Below are 10,394 nucleotides of genomic sequence, written 5' to 3' on the forward strand. Positions count from 1 at the left end.
GGAACTGCTTTCTCTTAAATTTACCCATTTTTTTTTATTTTGTTAATACAAATGAAATGTTTTCTTAATGCGAAAAATAGTATTAGCACATACATACGTCACACATCCATAATACGAAACACATACATAGATACGTACGTACTTCATTTGTTAAGGTATGCCAAAATGTTCAAAGAAACTTCATTAAAGCTCCTAGTTTTGTTACTGTTCGGAAGCGTAACGATATGCAAAAAAAATGATTTTCGATATTTTTGCATTAACTATAACTTACAACAAAGAAAGTTAAAAATAAAAACGAAAAACAGTACTTTCGTTGAATATTGTCACTTATCTCCTAGATATCAACGACGATGGCTGGTTGCACTCCTATTGCTATCCTCGTTATTATATTGCATACTTTACTTGATTTGAGATAATTATGTTAGAACTTTTTACCCGTAGAACTTCAAGTATATATTGCTCTACTCTACTATAAAATTTTTCGTTATATCATTTATTTTTTAACTTCCCGTAGGGCAAGTTATAGTAATCGTAAAAAAATCGAAAATGAAAATTTTTATATATCTTTACGTTTCAGAGGTTTCTGAATATTTTGACATACCTTAGAAAAAATGGATGTATGTGTGTGGGTGTGTGTATGTTGTGTGTGTGGTGTACGCGTGTGTGTGTGCGGATGCAAATTTTCGTCGACGATTTCGGGAACACCGATCAACCGATCTGAATAATTTAAAAAACATTCGATTCGTATTGATAAGAAGACATTTCGATTAGTTTTTGGCGGAGGCAGGTCTAGCCGTTCCGAAGATACGGGGCAAAAAGTGCCAAAATCGTAACTCCGTTTTTAAGAGAACGGAGCATCCGATTTTAATAATTCGAAAAAACATTTGACTTGTATTGACAGATGAAGAATTGATCAAATTTTCATGAAGGCAGGTCTAGCGGTTTCGGAGATTAATGAAAAAAGTAAGAAAAAAATGCCATTTGGCGGTCAAAATGATCATTAAATATATGCGCATCAAATTATCAGATATTTTATAGAGATTTTAACAATAAGTATAAATTTTGTTTACATTGCTATCGTTCCGTACCATATTTATCCGTTAGACGGCGACGCGGCATTGTTGTCTCTATGCTGTTAAAGCAGTACGTTCATTGAAAAAAAAAATCAGAATTTCCAAATAGGTCAAAATAAAGATTTTTTTTTTCAAAAACATTTTTTTTAAAGAAAGTAATTTTTGTCAAAAAATATAGTTTTTCAAAAATCTAATTTTTCAGAGTAATTTTTTCAAAAATGTTTATCTTTTTAAAAAAGAAAAATTTTGGTACGGGAAGTTCCAGCAATTTGCCTTAAGGCACGATGCCATGCGCCCCACTAGTTTGAGCTGTGGACTTATAAGAAAATCTTTTTAGAAGGCAACCTCACTATTATGTTATCTATGTTTATAATTCGAATTCATCCAATATCGATGATATTTTTTCTAACTTCACGTGATGCAATTAAAAGTGCCGCGGAAAGGCTATTTATTACAATAATTATGAATCATAATGAAATCGCGTCGCGTGCTACGGCCGTAGCTCGGCCCGTAGCTAGTCGCGTAGACGGCTGGCAGGGCAAGCATCTCTTCGAAGTGTGCGACGTGCGTAATCGTCGTAATCGTCGTAAGCGCATCTGCCTTTTTCGCCTTTCTTCTATCTCTCGATTCGGCTCGGCGTAATCTGCATTCGGCGATCTTTTCGTATTTGGCTTGTGCTACGATTGCAGAGCCGCCGAAAAGGTATCGGGAATTTTGAGTCGAGTTTTGATTAAAGAATTTATTTATTTCTGCTTGATTTACTGTTTTTTCAGTTTGTTTATTTTATTAGGTTACGAAAATCTAGGAATGAGTTATATACATCAGCAAAATTTTTTCAAAATTCACTATAATAGTTTATGATTTTTTTCTTCATAAAAATTATGAACTGGAAGATATTGAGTAGGGTAGGGCAGGGCTAGTTGAGCATAGGGGCAAGTTGAGCAATCGAAATATCTCGAAAACTATTCACCGTCCGTTTAGGCATTATATGGCGGAAAGATAGAGTTTTGAGAGAAATAGACATCCCGCGATCGCTAGTGGCCGCTGGACAAATGAGTGAGCCTCATGGGCGTTTTGTTTATTTTGAGACCAAAAAGTAAAAAAGTAATTCATCACGAGTTTTCGTCTGGTTTAGTCAAATGTTATTTATTTTTAATCAGGTAAATGTTATTCTTCTATATGATTATAGTACTTTTAATATGCACAGAGATTCTGGGTATAATTCTCACGGTTTTTTTATAAACTCACTTTTATTTTGAAATTCCGAGTTGGGGTTAGTTGAGCATAGTGTCTAAACTTGTTCTGTCACTAGGACAATTACCATTAACTTCCAGAAATTAATTATTATTTTTAAGATTTAAGCTAACTCTATGAGTAATAATATAAAGAAATAATGATTTTAAACAAAAATACTGAATATAATGGTAAAATAATTCCTATGATACAACATTGTTTTGTTGATTCTACTTTTCGTTAGTTATTCAAAGCAAATTATTATAAGTTTTGTTTTCTCTGTCAATAAAGGCTATAAATATAGAACTGGTTATTAAAAACTTATTTTATTTCATCACTAATCGACATTGAACCTATGATTTCATTATACTTTCTTAGTGCTCAACTTGCCCCACCTATGGGGTACATTGAGCATACTTGACTTTTTGCATTTAAACAGCTGTAGCTTTTAAATTTTACTTATTACCAAAAAATAGTATTAACACTTTTGTTAAGCGATAAACAACAAATACATTAAGCCGTATAGGAATTTATTGAGACTTTTCATTGAGGAGATACATCGGTTGAAGTAAAATTTGCTCAACTAGCCCCGCCCTACCCTAGTTAGTTTTTTTTAAATTTATTATGCGTTTTAAAATGGAACCCAAATTAATTTTACTGCAATTCTTTATGATACATGATGTTGGAGCAAGATTTACTGCTAGTAGTTCATGTGGATGTTGATCAGCGTTTATGTCGATAGTTTAGAATAATGCATTAAATTTGTTTGTTTTCGTGTCTTGATTATTGTATTATAGACTCAGTTTCTTTAAATTCCTGTTGTTGAAACGTCTTAGTTTTTCAGTTTTCTTCCTTTTATGAAATCTGATAAATAATAATTTTTAAATCTATATTGTTAAAATAATATAAGTGGAATAGTGCGTTGAAAAGGTACATAAACCGCTTTGTGCTTCTGCTATATATATATACACACACACACATATATATATATATATATATATATATATATATATATATATATGTACGTATGTATATAAATTGCATTCGTGGCCATGTAATCAATGACATTAAATTTTTATGAGATTTTAAATTATTTTATATTACAGCTCCCCTTTATTATTTGAGCTCAGTATTGTACAATATTTATTATCGTGTATAATAGCATATTGAAATACAATACTTCTTTTATTGAATAATTTTAATTATTTGTTTCGTTGACTCCCAAGTTCCACATACATCTTTTCCTGGCTCTGGACATTACATCAAAAGATGTAATGTAACAATATCTGATCTTTTTAGTTCGTCTCTGACATCGTGTGTTCAGCTAGCATATCGAGTGTTTATGATTTTCTTGCACGCTCGCATACAGACAATACAATACAACGTTAAGTAGATGTGTACATACATCAGCGGCACGGGCTACGGCTACGGTGCGACACTGTTGAATGTTGATTTGATGTTGATTCTTCCATATAGTGATGTGCCGACGGAAATTTTAGGAAACATTTAACATGGATTTCATTTCGTCCAATTATAACACCGAGCATTAAATTAACGCAATGACATATAAACTAGGCTTCTTTTCAATACCATTGACGTCAAGGTATTCAAATTTTGAACAATTTTCCACTCAATATTTGAAACTGTGACAAAAAAAATCCATAAAATCTTAGTTGAACTTTTTGAAGAATTTGGTATTTATGAACACTGCCTATTTTCTTACCAAATCTTTATCTATGCATTTGTCTGATTTGATCATTTGATTTACTGTACAGCTATATTTCTTTTTTGTAAAACATTATTGATTATTCCTTATTCTGTTAATTATTACTTTGAATATCAAATTTAGGCTTGACTGGCGGTTAACTAAACATTGTATTGAATGGAATTTGCTTTGGTAATTTTTCTGTAAGCGCCTATAGTCGTGTCTATTATGGTCAGCAGAGATTTTGTGTGAGGGTAATTAAATCGAGTTCAAACTTTACGTAAACAGTGAGAAGTGAAAGATGTTATTTTGAATTAGTTTCGTTTTGGTGTAAATTGAAATAAATGCCTACGGCTGGCGCGGTCGTGGTCCTGGGCCTTATTGGCAGCACATCACAGTAAAGCACAGCACACGCCGCTCTCTCTCATTGTGATGCGCGTTCACTGGTCTGTGGCTAATTGCGGTGGCCTCCTTAAATGTACCAACTCGACTCGACTCAACTAAACTATCTTCGCATGTACACATCGTACAGGCCATTCAGACATTAGAATCGCTCCATAGGGGCATCCCGCTTCCTCATCGCCCGCCAACAATTTAATTCATAACGTGGATCGTGGATTGTGGATGGATGTAGTGTTATGTTCCAGTTGTACGGGCACGAGCCATACTAGAGCAAAATAATACAGATTCGTATTGGGCGGCGAAATGATTTGAAATCAGAAATTAATAACATTTTATTAAATACATCCTGAAGCAAGGTATCTGACATGTTCTTTAACTCCTCGAAGAAGAAGTTTATGTTTCAAGTCATTCTGAATTGTTTGATTTCAAATTTGGAAAAAGTTTGTGTGCGTGTGCATATGAGCCAAGATTTGTCTTTACGTCAAAGTTTTCTTAAAAACAACTGCACCGATTTCAAAAATTTAAAAGACATTTGATGAAATTAGATGAACTAGCGCTGATTAATTTTGCCAGACGATCCGTCAGTTAGGAATGGCTTCGATTAGTTTTTATTAAAGATAAATTGTTAATTAATTGTTGAACTTGTTACTTACGATTTTGATGAAACTTTGAATGATGAACCTTACAATACGAGACCGAGTAATAAAATTTTATTAATTAGAACATAATTTATATTCTACAGTCTTTCAAACTTATCATAGTTTTTAAAAATCCTATAGCTTATATTTAGGCCTCAAAATATTTTTTATTTAATACATTTAATTTCAACATTAGCTTTTTTTATTTATCTCTCGAAAGGGCTATTTTCACTTGGAAACACTGCAATCTATCCATTCTTGGAAATATAATCAATTTGAAACTGATGTCGCTACTGCTTGACATCAAGCAGAAAATATAATTTTATTTACAATTTTTTTAATGAAAATTATGTAATTATATTATTAGTATTATTAGAATCGCAACATTATGTTACATCGCCCTAGGCAGAAACATTGTGCTTATTACTGTCTTTGTTTATATTATAAAGCCACGCATTGCAAAAAAAACAGAGCATTGTTCTCCGTTTGTTAGTTAGAATGAACAGAAAAATTTAACTTGCTTTGTACAATTTAAATTTGAAATCACATTTTATTGATGCCATTCCCTTCCAAGTACTATATGTTTTAGACGTACAGCTAGCGTGCTATTTGACAAATCGTTAGAATTTATTAGAATTTATTAGAATGTTATAATAGTAATTTAAATTAGATTTATAAAATACTTAAAGATATTTCAGACTATGAACTTGATTTTAATACAATCATAACTTAATTAATTGATGAATTACGAAAAAATTGACTAGTCGATTTTTACCAGTAACTAATCAGTACGATAATCAACTGATACCTTTTGAATTTCCAAAATTCTAGTGGTTACCTTCTAATACTGCTGGGTTTTAAGGAATTATTTCACAAAAGTCCACAGAACAAGATGGAATAGTTTTGATTGCTGTTTAGAAATAATAATAAAAATAACTTTATTTGTCAGTAATTCGTCATCGCAGTTCCCTGTACATACTCTCGTAGGCATCTGCAATAGTTGGCACCAGGCGTCGCCGAATGCACCCATTCGTGACCTCCGTACAATTGTACACACTGTGACATATGTTACATTGTCTTTTAAGATTTCATTGTTTCGCTACTCTTTTATATAAGCTTTGTAATTAAATTTAAATTAAATGGAAAACATACATTCAACTTTAATAAATGTTTATTCGTACAATCGGCCCGTGAACGTCTTCCGAATTAATAAGGACAGAAATCAAAACAAAGTTTGACAGAAATTTCTTGTATACTTAATCAGTAAACAAATATGTTTGAATGCTTTATGTTTTAAAAGATCATCACATACTGTATACTATGTCGTCATTTTGAGTTTCTTCAAAATTAATGAGTTTTGCAACATATTCCAAAAAAAAGGAACAGTCAAAGATAAAAAATACTGTATAATCAACTTCGAAGAAATTTACTTTAATTAATTTATTTAAAAGAAACTAGAGTCAAAAATTTTGAAAAATTTGGAGTATACAGAATATACCATAACATCATATGTGGTGCCTATATCAAAATCTTGTGCCTTTACGTTTTTGGTTGGTGCTCTCCTAATAGAATTTAGTTACATCACATTTTGTTTTTGTAAATTATTATGAATGGTTAATGTTTAATACACACTTTAAATATACATACATGTCTGGTCATGAAAGAGAATTCATTCATTCAAAGATTTTCAAACAATATTTTGATACACAATGTAGGGGCGTAGCGTGCTTTGGCGGGGACCCGTATCAATTTTTTTTTGGGTATCAAAATTGCAGCTGTAGTTTTTCAAACATACAAATCAAGTCAAATCTTTGTTTAATTTGAGAAATTGATATATTTAATCAGCAATAGTAGACGTTGACTTTGAACTAAGATTACGGGTCGTTATATTTTGCCTTTTGTTTTTAAAACAGTCAATACGATCTATTGCTAAATATTTGGAGTCATTTAGATAACTATTGACTTCGTTTTGATTTCTTAATTCGCACAATCTATTCAAAAAATGACTTAATAAAATATCTGTATGCTGTAGAGCTTCAGAAACGTGATTAATAATTTAAAATACATAAAGGAAATGTAGAAAGCATTCACAACCCTTTAAAATGTTACGCCTCACAACACAAAGTGTATTCCCAAAAATTTTCGTTCTCCTGCGTTAGATATATTTCTCATACGACTTGGTTCTTTTACTATGAGCTCAGATGTTTTTAAATTGAACAATATAACTATTATATTACGAGACATGATCGATTCGAATGACGACGATGTCGAGGTGATCGCACGTCGACCGTCCTGCCCTGCTGAGCCTTGCCCAGTCTGCACGGATCGAGTTTTATTCATAACAATCGTAATTAGTTTCCTGTCGATCTCCAAGTCTAACCTGGTCCCCTACATCAGGACACACGATATATATATATATATATATATATATATATATATATATATAAATCCAATGTTATGAACGGAAGTCGTAAAATGTTTTAGTTGTCAGTTGATTTTCAAAAAATCAAGAATCGATCGAACGGAGGATTTACCGCTTTGCTAATTTCTACCGGTGCGACAATAAAATTTTGATTTATGGCTTATTGATATCCAGTTGATATCGTCGTATTGCAAATTATTCGTTTGTGCGGTAAAAACAGAAATGGAAAATAGGTTGTGTTATAGTCTTATAGTTGAAATGCATATAAAGTAATCGTGTTAGAGATGTTGTAAACAAAAATTTCGCTAATTTGTCTAATCGTAAGAAGATTTCTAATATTTGCCAGTACAAAGTAGAAATTTGTATTTTCTTACGTTGCTAAAATAGGTCTGTCGGTGTTTCATAAAACGTGCTTCTAGAAATCCTAATCAAGCGTCTTAAAGCAAATGATTGCTAAGAAAAGTAGCAAATAAACTTTTCTACTTATTTGATTTATTTCTATGCAATTTTTGAAAGGTCGTATAAAAAGGCAAACAATATTTTTAGTATAGTTTTTTTTACAAGTTGTTAATTAATGTTTTAAGAATATAAAACAGATAAAAATTAAAAATAGTCATAAAATTTTAATTCTAGAAGGTGGTGAAGTGGGGATTTAAAAAAATTGGCACTTGACCATATTCATCATTTAAGACCACCAAATAATATGAATCTTATCTGAAAAAATATTTATATGTTATTAATTTAGAATAACTACGGGTAAGCTAATAAAATGTTTTTTCACAAAATAGCGACTGCTTGAAAAAAAATTATTTTTCTTACAACTTTTTTTATGTTCTAAGATTTTTTAATAATGGTAAAAATCGGAATTTGGGGATGAAGTTCATGCTGGTGAGATTGAATATATAAAAAAGACACTGTAAGAAAATCAAGTGAATCGGTCTAGTAGAATCCAGGAGAAATCGTTAGTATTTCATTGAAAAAGATATTTTCGAGAAATATACGTTTAAAGTTTTGCTGATAAGAAAATAGAGAAGGATTATCGTGATCAAACAGCTATATCTCCGAAAATTAAATTTTGATCAATTCTCATGTACACATATTCTTGAACAGTTAAACTTTGAAAATATGCGAATAAAAAAAACTTTACTTTACTTTTACTTATTTACTTTTTTTTATTTATTTTAGAAAATTAAATTCTAGACCAGTATATCACTTTAAATCATCTATTTTATTATTTCCATTTTAAACAAAATAAATTCGCCATTAATTTGTTAATAAAATAATTTAGTTATTTGTGAAGATTTTTTTGCTATTATGAATTTTTAAACCCAAGTATTTAAACCCAAAACGAAATGTCTAGCTGTTGTAAGTCTGCTATTCAATCTGAAATCTGCCAAAGTTTTCTGTTTGTACTGTCGACATTGATACGATTTGGTTAGAAGTTGAAGGTCTACAAGAAAAATAAATTTGATCTGAAATATATTATAGTAGGTATTTGTATCGTGTATATATATAGGGTCCGAGTGGATCGTCCGCGAGCGTAAGCGTTCGTCGTCGTCGTCGGCGGCCATAATTCACGGCATCCTGAAGGGCGCCGCTTCGTATCCGGTCTTCTTTTGTGGGCGCGATACAACGGAAGCGGACGCAACGCGGCCGAGTCGAGTCGAGTCGAGCTGAGAACGCTCTCCTCAGGAACCATGTTGTTCTTCTTATTACGTAACAATGACGACCATGTTGATGTCACCAAAAATCATCGCATCGCATTTTATACCTACAATCTGGCAAAAGTAGGGTAGGGCAGGGCTAGTTGAGCAAATTTTTACTTAAACGGATGTAGCTCCTCAATGAAAAGTCTCAATAAATTGCTATACGGCTTAATTTATTTGTTGTTTATCGCTTAACAAAAGTGTCAATACTAGTTTTTGGTAATAAGTAAAATTTAAAGCTACAGCTGTTTAAATACAAAAAGTCAAGTATGCTCAATGTACCCCATAGGTGGGGCAAGTTGAGCAGTAAAGAAGTATAATAAAATTATAGGTTCAATGTCGATTAGTGATGAAATAAAATAAGCTTTTAATAACCAGTTCTATATTTATAGTCTTTATTGACAGAGAAAACAAAACTTATAGTAATTTGCTTTGAATAATTAACGATTAATTAAGTTAGGAATTATTTTCCATTATATTCAGTATTATGGTTTAAAATCATTATTTCTTTATATCATTATTCATAAACTTAGTTTAAATCTTAAAAATAATAATCAATTTCTGGAAGTTAATGGTAATTGTCTTAGTGACAGAACAAGTTTAGCAACTATGCTCAAATAACCCCAACTCGGAATTTCAAAATAAAAGTGAGTTTTTAAAAAAACCGTTAGAATTATACCCAGAATCTCTGTGCATATTAAAAGTACTATAATTATATGGAAGAATAAGATTTACCTGGTTAAAAATGAATAACATTTGACTAAACCAGACGAAAACTCGTGATGAATGACTTTTTTACTTTTTGGTCTCAAAATAAACAAAACGCCCGTGAGGCTCACTTATTTGTCCAGCGGCTACTAGCGATCGTGGGATGTCTATTTCTCCCAAACCTCTATCTTTCCGCAATATAATGCCTAAACGGATGGTGAATAGTTTTCGGGATATTTCGATTGCTCAACTTGCCCCTATGCTCAACTAGCCCCGCCCTACCCTACCATCTTATTCGGTTCCCGAAGGAGAAGTTCACCAGAATCGATTTTCTAATTTTACGTCTTCTCGACGTTTCAAGTAATTCTCAATCGAATGAGTATAAATTTGGAAAAGGTATGCACGTGTATGTGTATGAACCGAAATTTCACTTTTCGTCGACGCTTTCTCATACACTTATTTTTTACTCATTTATTTTCAGTACGAAATTAATAAGTATTATATTTT

Source organism: Ctenocephalides felis, unplaced genomic scaffold (genome assembly GCF_003426905.1).
Source record: "Ctenocephalides felis isolate EL2017-DRISC unplaced genomic scaffold, ASM342690v1 CF-g0.4_SCAFFOLD_01886, whole genome shotgun sequence".
NCBI lineage: Eukaryota > Metazoa > Arthropoda > Insecta > Siphonaptera > Pulicidae > Ctenocephalides > Ctenocephalides felis.